Genomic DNA, 15243 nt, shown 5'->3' with positions numbered 1-15243 from the left:
ACATCGCTCAAAGTTTACGGAATAAAGCTAAAAAAGCATCAGCATAGTCCAGAGATCGGCCCGCATCGCACACCTTTCAAACTCATTCCCCGGACGCAAACCCACAACTGAAACCCCGGTTGCAAAAATCCACCCTCTTCACTGACGCTGTCTAACCAAACTCGCCTAAATCTCGCAGTGCATCAGTCAGTTTTAGACGAATCCGACGTTGTCACAAACACCACCGTCTCGTCCGAACGGCCCTTCGGTGGCTCAGATTGAAGTGTATTGTTCTTGCGAAGGCAAGTCCATCGAATTTTTCTCCGCGATTTTTCGGCAATAGTGCAATTTTGAGCCCCTAGGCACCCTCGTGAGTGGGTTCAACCGGCTCCGTAAGTGATCCGTGATCGGTACGCGTTCGAGTGCTATGTCAGTGATCGGTTCGGGGGTAAATTTCTGTGAAAAACAGTGAAAAGTTTACCCATCGAGGGGTTTTCCACCTCTTTTTTTCTCGCTTCAAGAAAGGCATCTGAGTGTGCGTGTGACGTTGGACGCCCATATCCCACGGTACGGTGTGTGCGTGATTGGCGTCAAACTCGTCTAATAGTGAAATTTGTTTACAATCCGTGCGGGTGTGTTGGTGACGGTGCGGTGTTTGTGGCTTGACAGCCGATCGTGGGTTTGCTGACGAACGGCTTACCCGAACCCGAAGCAGCTGAAAACAACCGCCCGAAGAGGGCTTCGTTTGCCGTTCGGGTCGAGCTTCGTGCGAGTTCGTGCCCTCGTGTGCCGTTCGGTTGGAGTTCGTGTGGGTTTATCGTCGTGTGAGAATCAAATCGTCCGTGCAAAAGTCTATAAACAGAAGACTAGTGATTTAAACCATTTTGTGTTTACGCGTGTGTGTTTACGTCGCGTCTTTCGCGTGATTGTATTGTTGTGTTTTTTTTCCCCGTCGGTGGTGACGGTTCTGCTGTGGTTGATTTTTTTTTGCTTTCTCTTGTGTACGATATTTTCATCACGCGCGCGTTCCTCTGTCGGAGGAAAGAAGTTAGGGAAAAAAGTGCTCACAGAAGCTGAAAATACATCTCAATTCTCCGTCAAGAAGTGCGAAAGCCACCGAAGTGTGAGCGCGGGCAGCAATAAATAAAAACTAGCTCGGAAAAACGACGTTTTTCCGATCAGTGGCTGCAGTTTCCTTCGATTGTATCTATCGCAGCTGGAAACAACAAGTCAAGGACGGTCAAAGCATCGCTGATCCAGTTGATTTCTCGCTGGCTGGAATTATGGATTACGACAAGTCAGCACTCTTAGCCTAGGTACGACCACACAATCAACAGCATTGTCAACTACTACTTGCATGTCCGCTCTTAGCACTTTATCTCATTGTTAAAGAAAAGAAGAAAAAGAAACTCAATCTCGCCCTGCTGCATGAGAAGTAAGGTGCGAGAGGAAAACTGAAAATCAATAAAACTCGAGGGCATTCCACCGGAATCACACTACAACAGAGTCCAGATATGCGCCCCAGCGATGTCACGTAGTTCGGAACTGGTGGTGCTCCCTGCTGGGACGCGCGGAGTGATTAAGAGCGAACATTCCTTTCATTACATATAGGTATATCTGCTTCGCACAGGTCTGCCGGATGAAAATGCTGTTCGTCTTTTAGAGGTCTATGGGTCTGGGCTGCCCTGTCAGTACATATTCGATAGAGCAGAAAGAAACATCATTGAACGAACCGAATGAGTCAGCAGTAACTTTATGGGATCTCGTTGGAAGCTGTGGCTTTTGTTGTTGTCCTCCTCCGTTAGTTGGTTTGAAGAATCATCAGATTAAGCGACCAGCCGGGAGCCAGAAGGCAACTGATTAACGATAAGGTCACCCGGTGATGGATTCAATGGAGGGGAAGGGTGTTTCTTCAATGTTGCGATGTGGAGATAATCAAATTAAAAGCCTTCGGATATGCTGGAGCTCTGCGCAGCTGATTTATGCGAGGAATGTGATTCAATGAGAATACAATGTTGCAGTTGCCCGATTATAGGGGTTGCTTTGTTGAATTTGATTATTTTGTATTCGTGCGTTTGACAGTAATGTTGAATTGAGCTCCTGCACTGAAACAAAGATAATAGTTATACCCCGTTCACATCACAGCGTATATCACGTGATATACGCTGTCTTGCAATGAGCACTCATACATCTAGTTTTCATTGGAAATCCTATGTATGAGTGCTCATTGCAAGACAGCCTATATTACGTGATATAGGCTGTAATGTGAACGGGGTATTAGGAATACTATTTTGCAGAAAACACTTATTTTCAGTATAACTACGCTTAATACCGTTAAATCTACCATGATTTCAGTATAGTTGACTATAAATATAATGTTATTTACTACCATTCTGTCAAAACTACTATGCTTACTCAATCGGCATAGTAGTTTTGATAGAAAGAATAGTAAAATTAAATGAATTTCGTTTCTGCAAAAATCTATTGGTGGGAGTATTTAATTTAAACCATCAATATAGTATTTTTGCCAACGGATTTTGTTTATGTGTGTGTAAGAAAGAAATTGATTTTCTACACTGAATAACTTTATAACTTAACACTGAGTAAGTTTCGTACCGTTGGTACTATAATTTCTTAATGGCAACTAATGAGCAACGGACGTACCGTAGACCCCCGCTAATCTGAACGACGCTTCATGCATATGAACGGGGTTCATTTTTAATTTGCACTTCTAGTAGCCCTATCAGCATCAGAAATCCATGTTTCTGTTAGCCTTATTTGCGGTTTTGTTTTGATTCTGCGTTCTGTTTTGCAAATGTTCCATATGCTGAATGACGTTTGAGTAATTTTTAGTTTACACGGCGCACAGAAGAGTACCTAGAACAAAAAGCTGTCCAAAATAAAACACATTTTTTAAGGTTTCAATTTTGTTTTATTTTTTTGTATAAAGTATAAGTTGGTCGCTTCTTTTTAATTACTGTAGCATCTCTCTTTGTCGTAGGAAGAAACTGTTGACAGCGTTTTGATCTGGAAGGATTGTTTATTCAGTGGTGAACATTCAATCAGGATTGATAGACACGTTTAAAAGTTATCTAAGAACGTTGAAAACTCAACGTGGTCGGAAGGAATGATTGCAAAGGTTCCAAAATCGACTGTAAATACCGTGCTTATACGTTACCGGAATGCACTAACGTTGGATCGTACAAAACAAAACAAACGTAGAAGTGGAACATATGACCGAAAATTACGAGCGTAGATCATTAGGGCAGTCCAAAGGAATCCTGGGATCTCCGGACGCGAAAAGGTTCAGTTCGGCGAATCTGTATGCGAGAAGGTTTTCGGTCGTACCATGGTAGCAAACATCCCAACAGGACGCTGAAACAAAATCTGGTTGCCAAAAACCGTGCAAGGAAGCTGTACGAGCAAGATCTGACCAACTATAACGGATGTATTTTGATGGACGATGACACTTACGTAAAAATGAACTTTGGACAAACTCCGGATCAAGAAGGCATCGAAGATTTGACAAGGCATCTGCAGTTGTGGAAAGAAATCGAAGGTTCTCATCACTGGATCAGCTATAAATGGACAATTTTACAAGGAGGAATGTCTCCAGAAGAGAATTTTGCCATTTATTCAGTCACAAGAAGGTCCCGTAAAGTGTTGGCCCAACTTAGATAGCTGCCATTACAGCAGGGATGTCATTGAATGGCATAAGCAGAATAATGTCGATTCTATTGAAAAACGTATCAATATCAATCCACTAAATTGTCCAGATTTTCGTCCCATCGAAAATGTTTGGGCAATTATCAAGTGTAAATCGAAGAAATGTGGCAAAACAATCAAAACACTATCTGATTTGGAGAAGGGGTGGGAAAATATGGCAGTTAAGGTTGACAGTACTACCAACAATCAATACGAAACTAACGATTTTAAATTGGCTCGAGCAAACGATTAACGTACCCCATTCTAGTCATAATTCTAGTACTACACAATGTTTATTTTGATTCGCTATGAAAGTTTGACAGATAAAATGAGGGGTTAGAGGATTTTCCTATGTTTCGAGGAGTGAATCGATTAGCTTGGGACCGAAGATAGTACCAGAGCTGAGCCAAAAAGTTGAGCACGTTTCTTCGGGACCTACTAGTCTTAGAGTTACCTCTATGGTACTACTGTGGAGGTATTAAGCGAAAATTCATGCAAACAGGTTTACAGGGTTCCGATTTACATAAGGATCTAGGTTCAAGGTTCAAGGTCGGTCGATTACTGATTTAAAATAAGCTCAATCTTTTAACATTATGTTGAGCATCAATCGGAAACACAATAAACGCCAACGACAGCTATCGATCTTGCAGTTCAAATGAATATTGTGAGTTATACAATCGAAAGTTACGTTTCCAATGTTCTTCCCAACAGTGGGTGACTGCTGAGCTGCAACGATTCAACAAAATCCGGACGTTGGATTCCTTTTTAAGGAATAGACACGAAACGATTGATTCGACGACGAGTGTCAGACGGTTTTGGATGAGCAGAATGCAGCGAGGGCGATTATGAAGCGATAGAAACAGAAGTCTCGGCTCATCTTTTCTCTTTGGATCGCCATGGTCATGTAAAGGCATTTGCGGATGTTTTCGACACAAACTTCGATGAAAGAAGTTACGATTCAGCATCCAATACGAAAAATATTATTAACGATTGAGAAAGTCAATTAGAAGTGAAGACAGCCAACTAATTTTTTCCGGGATAAGAAATGGAGCAGCTGTATTCTGCTCTAGAAACACAGCAATTCAAGAATCTCAACGCATCCTGTTAAGGCATTGTGTCTTGAGCAGAATTGTTTCGGGTTAAGGAGGGAGGTATTTTGACGGACAAACGTGAGGTTATCGAAAGGTGCAGCAGCACTACGATGAACACCTGGTTGGCGCAAAGCAGATAACCAAATAAGCAGAAGGACTTGACTTCATCATTGTCATTTCCCTGATGAAGACTGCACATTGTAGTCGAAATATGTATCTGTCATTGATGCACAAAACTGAGTGGAATTAAACGGAAAATAATTACCTTTTCTTGCTCTTGTGAGTATTCCACTTACAACCCAATTGATAACTTTCATGATTTCCAAGTTAGCTTTAAAAAAACATTTAAAGAAATTGGGATTGAATCTTAAAACGAATTCTAATGAACCTTGGATGGTTCTAATTGAAACCTAAGAATATTCTAAGGATATTTCATAGAATGTTTTGCCATCACTTATCTCGATATGCTCCTCTTCATTTTGTACCGACGGAATTTGAGGTGAACGCGCGTTTGGCGGGTTTGTTATCCGGCATTCTCACAACATGTCCCACCCACTACGCTTTTGCAGCCTTGGTGACTTTAGAAATACAGAGGAATGTCAAGGCAACGCTGGGAGCATTCCTACTGAATTTTGAGGAGAAATTCAACGAGAGTTTGAAGCATGCCCCAAGCAACCAAAAGTTCCGCATTCCACGATAAAATCCACTTTCAAGTTCCATAAAGTTCTTTTAAAGTTCTAACAGAACTTTCTGGCTGCTTTAAAGTCTGGTCCACTTAGAATCCGGACACTATATTTATTCTATAGTTGCAAATAAGAAGAGAAAATATCTCAACTTTTCTGCAGTCTGCTGCAAACAATACGAAGACTTCTTCCTTTAGCGGAAATGACTGTGTCATCAGCGAACAAAGATTTTTGGCAACCCTGAAGCAAATCAGGGAGGTTCGAAGTGAAAATGTTTTACAATATAGGCCCAATAATGCTACCCGGAGGAATTCCAGCTCCAACAGGTAGTCGTTCAGATTTGGAATTTTGATAATTTACCTGTGGAGTTCTGTCAGTTAAATAGTTTTGAACAAATTTTACAGTTTGTCTTATAACGCATTCAGCCATATAGCGTTTGAGTTAGTGATATCTGCAATTAGCAATGCCCTTGCTGTATCTCTTCGGACCGACAGGTGATCCAGATGGATCAGTAGCAAACGACTTTCTTTGCTAGGCAATCAGAAGGGATCCGTCCACGGCAGTTTATCATAACATATCTCAGGAACCGTCGCTGAACAGACTCAACTCTTTCGACAGCGTTGTTGTAGTTAGGAGTCCAGACTACCGAGCAGTATTCTTATATGGAGCGAGACAAGGAGCAGTACAACGATTTAAGGCAGTAGACATCTGTGAAGTCTTTCGCAATCCATCCTGAAGATAAACCTTAGAATTCTGGAAGATTTGTCGACGGCATACGAGATGTGCTGCTTGAAAGAGAGTTGTGTATTCAAAATCACACCTAGGTTCTTAATTTGGCTGACGCGTTCAATTTCAGTGCATAAATACTTGAACATAATAGCCTCTTTATTGCGCGAAAAAGAGATAACCAAGCATTTGAACGGGTTAACCTCAATATGATTCAGAATACACCAATCACAAAAAGCATTCAACTGACGTTGAAGGAAGCAACAGTCTTCAATTGAGTGAATTCGAAGGAAGAGATTAAGGTCATCTACGTAAGTAAATCGTGATCCCTCAATTACTAGATTCACGTCATTGAAGTAAATAAGGAAAATCAGCGGTCCTTGGTGACTACCCTGGGGTATGCCGGACGTGGCAGCAAACATACGGGACTGGTGATCACCAATGACAACAGTAAGATAGCGATCGGTAAGGTACGACTGAAACCATAGCAAAAGGCAGCTGTGGATACCGAGCCTGTCCAGATTTGCGATTGATATGCGGTGATTCAATTTATCGAAGGCAGCAGATAAGTCAGCATAAATGACATCCGTCTGACCACGATCCGACATACTGTTAGAGATGTAGGAAGTGAGACACAGCAAGTTAGTGGCAGTGGAGCGACCAGCCATGAAACCATGCTGGTCGATACTAATATACGGCTTACAGTGAGCGAGTAACGAGTGATGCCACAGTAGTTGCCGACGTCCTGTTTGTTGCCCTTCTTGTGTACTGGAAACATGTGCGCTTGCTTCCAACAGGATGGTAAAACGCCGACGTCCACGGACCGTTGAAAAACGTGCATCAGTGGAGACAATAACACCGATGAAATTCCGTCAGGACTCGGATTGTACGACGATTATCCCTTTGACTTACAGTATGTCTTCAGAACCGTAGGTGAACCAGCCCCAGGCTGAAAACCTTCCTAATCAAGAAAACCTAACCTAACCTATGTCTGCAGAATGTGAGTTGATGTGATTGCAGCTCATAAATATCATTCATATGTTTGAAAAATATGTTTATTATCAACCATAACTGTGGGAACAGAAAATAAGGTCAGATTAATTATCAATGATTTTAAAACAAACTTATTGAGAAATATTGGTAAAACAAACTTATTTTCAGCATTTTCACCCCAGTGATCAATTTACCCCGGTTTACGGTAACATCTTAACTGGTTCTTAGTCAGAATGTCTACTCATTTTGCTAAATAAAATTTCCAGTTTTTCTCTGATTTTTCCAGAACTTCTCGGATAATTTCCATGTTTAATTTCAAAGTTCAGCATTTCAAATATTTTTGCTAGTTTTGGAACTTGTAAACTTTGCACTGATCACTCTCTCTAATTTTCTCCCTTAGATTAAATATCCATGTCCGGAATATTTAATTTTTAATAAAGCACCCTTAACCTTGAAGATTTTTCTATATACAGGATCATATAATTTTCAATGCATGGATCTTTAAAACAATCATTTTTCCCAAACCATGAATCTTGATCCTCTTTCTGTGTACAGGATCTCTAAATTTTCATAGAAAAATTTTATAGACTTATAATTTGCTCCTTGCTCAATCTGTTGGCTTAAGTTGAAAGTTAATGCTTTTCCGTTGATACTGAATCCACACCCGTTCAAACCACACCCAAATTCGAAATGCACAAGTACCAACAAGCATTTCAAATTAGAAAAATGGGAAGTATTGAAATTTTGAACATATTCGTAAACACAATATTATTGTATAATTATAATTATTCTACTACTGAAATGACAACTTCAATTCCAAGATTCCAAGTTCAGGGTAGTCCTACTAATGCTCAGGGAAGTCTTGCTGTAGTTTAGGGAAAGCCTGCCGAACTTAAGGGAACTCCTGCTGAAGTTCAGCGAAGTTATGCCGAAGTTCAGGATTATCTAATTATTTTTAAAAATACCAAGATATATTAGAATACCTTCATCAAAAAGGCGGAATTTTTTACAAAACTTACTCAAATACTTGTGATAGAACTTGATAACTGCCTGGTTCAACTTTTTTCAATTCAAGTGAGTTGATCAAGTCAGTTGAATGGCATGGTTTACACGTTCAATTCGCGTTCAAGTCAGTTGAATTCAACTGACTTGCTCAATTGACTTGCCCTGTCTAAACCCAGCTTAATGCTTGGAATTGCGTTACAAAAAAATGGTTTGCATTGAAATAATGCATTTTACATGTATGTTGTCTTCATAGGAAATGTTCCTAACAATATTTTGAAACGATCTACGGGAATGAAATATGACCTTTCATACGAAATAATTGTGTAATTGATGAGCAACGTTAGCGACCACTATGATTGTGGTCCTTTTAGAAAATGGTTTACAGAAAATTTAAACACTGAATCCATCTTGTAAAATTGCTAGAGATAGCAATTTTAGGTCTTTAATATTGCACGGAAGAGCTTTTTTTTTCGATTGAGCGCTGCGTTATTTTGTAAAAAATCGATGAAGTGAGTCATTCTAAACCGATCCACTTTCACATTAAGAAGTATCAGATCTTCGGGCCCAAGCTAATTGAAGTACCCCTCGAAACATAAGAAAATCCATGAATGCCTCATTAAACTCTGTCAAATATATAAGGCGAAACAAAACAATTAAAACATTGACAGATTCTAGTCAAGTAATGAGCTAATTTAAAATCGTTAGTTTCGTCTTGATTGTTGAGAATACTCTTGAAAATCTTCTGCAGAACAGTCTCTGAATTCACTTTGCAATGCCCCGACAATCACCATTGAAAAAAATAAATTGGAGTTCTCCTCAGCATGCACTTAGTATTCACCTGAAATTCCCATGAAATTACCATAGGAATTCCTTTTTAATTCTGCTCAGCATTCGCATTAATTCTTTGAAATGCTGCTCATAATTTCCTAGGAACTCCCTCCCTCCCTCCCCTTGGCTAGTTTTTAAACCCTGGACGTTGGTGGGCGGGCCTAATCTTATGCTTCATAGTGGAGCGTTGGAGACGGTTGGTTTAGATCCGGCATCGTTGGCTCATGCCGTGACAGAATAGCGTCATGAGCATGCGATGAGGACTACTGAGCTTCCCCTTTCTGATGTACCATTGCATAAGAGAACCAAAGTTCTAGTCTGAAGTGATAGTATCACACTTGTTACTCCTTTATTTGAAAGCCGCGTTGTAGAACGCTTACGTATAGGCACTGACGTTGGGTGCAGTACTGGCGGGTTTTGCCGCAAATCACTCTTATTTTATTTATTTTTACGCAGATTTATTTGGGTTTGCAAGGGAATTATACTATTGAAATGTTTCAGAAAGTGCCCAACGGTGCTCCTTCTACCTGCGTGACAAGCTTTCGTTGTTGTTTTCATTGAGGTATTACTCAGGGAACAATGTTAAACACCATTTTTGTACATGGTATTGCAACTAATCTTGTATGTGCTTCATTTTGATTTGGGATAAGTGTTTGAGCTGTGGTCCGGGTTTTTCACTGTGGCGTGCTTCTATTGTGACATAACCATACGTATTTTTGTTGTGCGACATAGTGGAAACGCGTGAGCGTAGTTGGGGCATATATCCTATGTAATTTAAAAATCAGCTAGGAAACTAACTTCAAAGTGAAGCATTTTAGTCACTTGAGGGTGTCACCTGGGACGGGCTAATATATATTAAGGATAGGTCAAAGTCAAAAACAACTTGAAACACGTTGGATTTTGGATTACATTCACAAGTGCAGGTACTTAATAAAGCATGGTAGGTAGATTAGAGATTTCAATTATTTATTGAATTGGACTGGAGATATCATAATCATCAAACGAACTTAAATAGGGAAATTTAGACAGCCTAGTAGCATTGGGTGGATTAACAGAAGAGTTAGGATGCGGAGGGTCCGCTTAGGGAGGCAACTAGCCTTTAAAGCAACTGCCAACTAGCCTTTTCATGTATTGTCTGTTTATTTTGATTCTTGCTTTAAAATATCAATTTGGTATATATGTGAAAGGATGAATCAGTGGGAGATGGATTTTCGGTTTCTTTACATTTAGCATCACTATGTGTCATTTCCTCAAAACCCCCCAATAATCGGCCTCTTCAATCCCTTCCTTTTCCCATGGCGTTCAAGTGGTCCGCATAGACTATTCAGCCAACACCCGTCCTTTATCCTCGGCTTTGGATTGACTTGCGCTCCCATTGCCCCACCAAACGCTGCAAAATGAAAATGAAAATGAAATTTTTTTTTTTTTCTTTTGATTTGTTTTTTCCGTCGATCTTGTTTTCCGTGCTGAGCACCAATGCTACCGACGTGCCAGGAAGGCAGCTCCCACACCTGGACCCTACCTATCGACCCATCAACTCATGAACCGGGGACCAACGGCTTTACTTCCCATCCGAAGGAAGGCGTGATCAGAGATGTTATGCCTCAGAACATCCCGGCGGCGCCGACTGGTATTGAACCCAGGCCTGCTGGGGTGAGAGGTAATCACGCTTACCACTACACCACCGGCGCCGTTAATGAAAAATTCTGCTCAGCATTCGCATTAATTCTTTGAAATGCTGCTCATAATTTCCTAGGAACTCTCTTTTGAATTTTCTTAAAATTATCACCGGAATATCCTTGGAATACTCATCAGATTTCCTAAGAAATTTTCCCCTAAATTTTGTTGGAACTATCCTCGGAAGTCAGAATTTAATTCTCCTGTAATTTTACTTATAATATATTATATTTTACTTTAGTATTATTGTTCTTAAAAATGAAGACCTCAAATTAAATTTATTGTATGGTAATTCGTTGGCATGCACCCTATTTTTATTGGGCTTTGGGTGTTAGTCATTTTCAAGGTAATTTGCATTCTATTGAAAATGCAAACATGTTTTTAAATAATGTTTCAGAAAAGCTAGGTCGTTTTTATTTAATAGAATCTCATATTGTAAATTTATTCACTTTCAATTTATACTACCAAGAATTTAAATAACTGAAAATGATACATTGTTCAGTCGTTAAACGTGCAGCAACGAAGCAAGTCCATGCTGGAGGCCCTCTATAAAAATGTGGATGTGCTTTAAAGAACACTAAGTTAAGAACATGCAACAAGCTAATAAGCTATAACCTCACCGTAACCTCACTTTTTACCTGTGCATCAACTTTCGAAACCAGATTTAATGCCATATTCATACTCGAATCGGTTGAAAAATACACTTAATCTTCTAGTTTACTCAATATCTATCCATTGCCAGCAATATTTTGATAATTGTTTATGTTTTGAGAGTCGGTGCATAGGTAGATTGAGGTTAAAGAAACGCCACTAGCAATATACTTGAAATGCCATGTAGTAGTGATACAAATCGTATTTGTAAGCAATAAAAATATTTTTTTTATTTGTCGTGGATTAGTATTTGAAGTCGCGGATTTCTTTTGATAAATCGCGGATTTCGCGGATCAAATTTTGAAAATCTTGTAAGGGCCCATGCATTAATTATGTCACGCTAAATCGAGCAAAAATTTACCCCCTCCCCCCTATCGTGACGTGTTTCCTATACCTAATGCATTGCTTGTCACAAAATCTTAGACCTCCCCTCCCTCCTCCCTTAGAGCGTGACATAATATATGCATCAACCCTAACAGCCTTGCAGTAGAAGCCAGTCAAACTGTGAAGTTTTGTACAGAGAAAATGTCTAGTTTTATCGAATATTAAGCATAACTTTAGAATACCACTTCGGAGTTGTCCAAGGTCAGCTCAAGGCAAGTTTGGAGAACTTCTGAAGTACTTCAGAAAAGTTGAGAGAAATGCGCAAAAGATACCTTTTGGAGAAATTCTGTGAAATTCAGAAAACCACAAGAAGCTTCATTGTAGTCTAGGGATCCTGAGTAAGACTCTGGAAGACTTAGAAGAACTACAGAAATAAAATAAATCTTTGATGACATTCAATCTAACCTCATGCAAGTGCAGGGGAGCTTTAGAGATGTTTTTTGTTTATCTAGTTCTTTTATTTTTAAGGCTCAATCGCGTTAGCTTTACGGAGCCGATAAATCATTGTTCTTTGTTTGTAACAAAATTCACTTAATTCTATGTCTAGTAGGAGTTGGGCCGAAAACTCGCGGCTTACTCGAGGTTAGAGAGGTACATTGTCGAAGGATAGGAAAAGGGGAGGAGCTTGGGGGTAGGGTTTCGTTGTCTCATCAGAGTGATGTCGCCAGTATGAACGGTAGTGTGGTTCTAGATTCGTCTGGAGTTCGACCGGCTATGGTGACCAGTGGTCGACGATGAGACTCATCGAGACGGGGGACAAGACAAACAAAAACTAATAAAGAGATACAAAAGACAAACGAATTAAATTCTTATACTAGAAATTTGCAGAACCACATAAATCGACTGCATATAGCAGAGATCGCGGGTACCCAACACGTCTCTGATAGGGATATAGGGTTGTCTTCCTTGGGCCTCGAGGGTATTCAAAAGTCGCTCTCTGGCGGCGTCATTATCCGTACATTGCCAAAATGCGTGATCGATGTCATCGTAACCGTTTCCACACCAACAGATGTTGCTGTCCACGAGGTTTATTCTATTGAGATGAGCATCTAGCGAGTAGTGGTTGGACATAAGTCTACTCATCACGCGAATGAAGTCACGACTTAAGCTAAAGCCTTTAAACCACGCTCTCAAAAAAACATTAGGAATAATTGAATGTAACCACCGTCCAAGATTTCCAGTGTCCCAATCGGTTTTCCTACTCGAAAGGGTACTCTGACGCACTAAATGGTAAAATTCATCGTGTGAAATTTGCCTGTCATAAAATTCGCCTTCCTGCAAGCCCACCTTTGCGAGAGAGTCCGCCTTCTCATTGCCTGGGATTGAGCAATGTGAGGGGACCTATAGAAAGGTAATCATATATGATCTTTCGACCAGTACACTCATCTGCTCCCTTACCTTTGAAAGGAAATAAGATGAGTGCCTACTTGGTTTCATCGACCGAATAGCCTCAATCGAACTGAGACTATCCGAGAAGATGAAGTAATGGTCTGCGGGCTTGTTGAAAAGCATCCCCGAATTGATTGCTGCCAGCTCAGCAACATAAACTGAACAAGGTTCCTGAAGTTTGCGGAAGGCGCTAGAGTTTTCATTGAAGACACCGAAGCCAGTGGATCCATTGAGACGTGACCCGTCTGTAAAATATCTTTTCACGCAATTGACGTGTTGGTACTTTTCAGTAAAAATACGCGGGATAATAGTAGTTCGAAGTTGATCTGGAATCCCATGAATCACTTGTTTCATGTACAGATCATATTCATATTCATATTGAGGAACTGCGATTGGTGAAGTGAGCACGGTCTGGAGTATAACAAGGAAGACACATATCCGACGATATGTAGTGGTGGTAGATTCTCATAAATCGAGATTGTGTGTTCAGCCCAAGAATTTCTTCAAAATTTTCAATTATAAGTGTGTTCGTCACTCCGCATTTGATTAGTATTCTCAGAGAGAGAGCTCCCAGAAACGGTTCTGGAGGGGTTTTACTCCTGTCAGAACCTCGAGACTCATGTTATGCGTTGAGTGCATACAGCCAAGAGCAATACGCAGACAACGATATTGAATTCGTTCCAATTTTATTAGGTGACATTTTCTTGACAAAAGAAGCAGAAAGAGTCGTACTCTAGAACAGAGAGGATAGTTGTTTTATAAAGCGTTATGAGGTCTCCCGGATGAGCACCCCACCATGTGCCACAAATTGAACGGAGATAGTTGATCCTCTGTTGACATTTTTGCTTCAAATACGTAACATGGGTATTCCAATTGCACTTTGAATCAAACCAGACCCCAAGGTACTTAAAAGACAAGGATTGAGCAATGTTTCTGGTCAAAAGATTAAGCTGCATTTGGGCTGGGTACCGCTTTCGAGTAAACACTACCAGTTCAGTTTTCTGCGGCGAGAATTCGATCCCTAGATTCCTAGCCCAGGAAGACAAGCTATCTAAGGAACTTTGCAATGGTTCTTGCAAGTCCACGGCATGTGGGCCTCTTACGGAAACCACACCGTCATCTGCAAGTTGTCTTAGCGTGCATTGTTCTGCCAAACAGTTGTCGATATCTTTGACATAAAAGTTATAAAGAAGAGGGCTGAGATATGAACCTTGGGGCAGGCCCATGTAGCTAATTCTGGAAGTTGTCAGTTGTCCAAGGGAAAAGTTCATTTGCTTTTCTGACAACAAATTGTACAAGAAATTATTTAAAATTCCAGAAAATTTACATCTGTGCAGATTGTCTGACAGAATTTCAATGGAAACTGAATCAAAAGCCTCCTTAATGTCCAAGAATACTGAAGCCAATTGCTCCTTGTACGCAAAGGCCAGTTGAATATCAGGGGAAAGCAGCGCTAGACAATCGTTTGTTCCTTTGCTCTTGCGGAACCCAAACTGTGTATTTGATAGCAAGTTATTTATTTCGACCCACTGATCGAGTCTCGGAAGGATCATTTTCTCCAACAATTTCCTAATGCACGAAAGCTACGCAATCGGACGGTATGAGTTATGGTCAGACGCTGGTTTGCCAGGTTTTCGAATGGCTATTACTTTGACCTGTCTCCATTCAGGCGGTATAATGTTGTTTTCTAGTAAGGAATTGAATAAGTCTAGCAAGCGTCTTTTAGCGATATCTGGGAGATTTTTCAGAAGATTGAATTTAATCATATCGCTTCCCGGTGAGGAGTTGTTCGATGAAAGAAGAGCCATAGAGAATTCCAGCATTGTGAATGGTCTATCCAGAGAGCTGCCGCCCGGGAACGCTTCTCGAAGAATGTGTTGTGCTGGAACTGAGTCCGGACAGACCCTTTAGAGATGTTCAGAATAACTTAAATGCATCTTAGAAAACTTACAGAAGTCCCAAGTTTAGAAAATGCTTAGAAAGATCAACAAGAACTCTGGTAGGCTTCATATTCGTCAAACAATGAAAAAAATCTCGAAGGGACTTGCAAGTCGACTCACACTCAATCTAGCTCAGTAAAATCGCCAACAGCCGATTAGGTCGGCAAGCCGACTCTCGGCAATATAATTTGC

The 15243-nt window shown here is 40.4% G+C and overlaps 1 protein-coding gene across 1 annotated transcript in view; it reads left to right on the top strand.

Moving 5' to 3' along the window:
- The first annotated feature begins 272 nt into the window (after positions 1 to 272).
- LOC135702518 (uncharacterized) overlaps positions 273 to 15243 on the top strand; it is a 575981-nt gene continuing 561010 nt past the window's right edge. The window contains exon 1 of the mRNA XM_065223589.1: positions 273 to 1295. The gene's annotated coding sequence lies outside the window, so the exon portion shown is untranslated. The remainder of the gene's footprint in view (positions 1296 to 15243) is intronic.

The sequence above is a fragment of the Ochlerotatus camptorhynchus genome, unplaced genomic scaffold, assembly GCF_037179485.1.
Source record: "Ochlerotatus camptorhynchus isolate MF236.1 unplaced genomic scaffold, CSIRO-AGI_Acam_v1.1 ptg000193l, whole genome shotgun sequence".
Classification (NCBI taxonomy): Eukaryota; Metazoa; Arthropoda; class Insecta; order Diptera; family Culicidae; genus Ochlerotatus; species Ochlerotatus camptorhynchus.
Note: the sequence above shows the minus strand (reverse complement) of the source record. Positions and strands in the feature narration are given on the sequence as shown.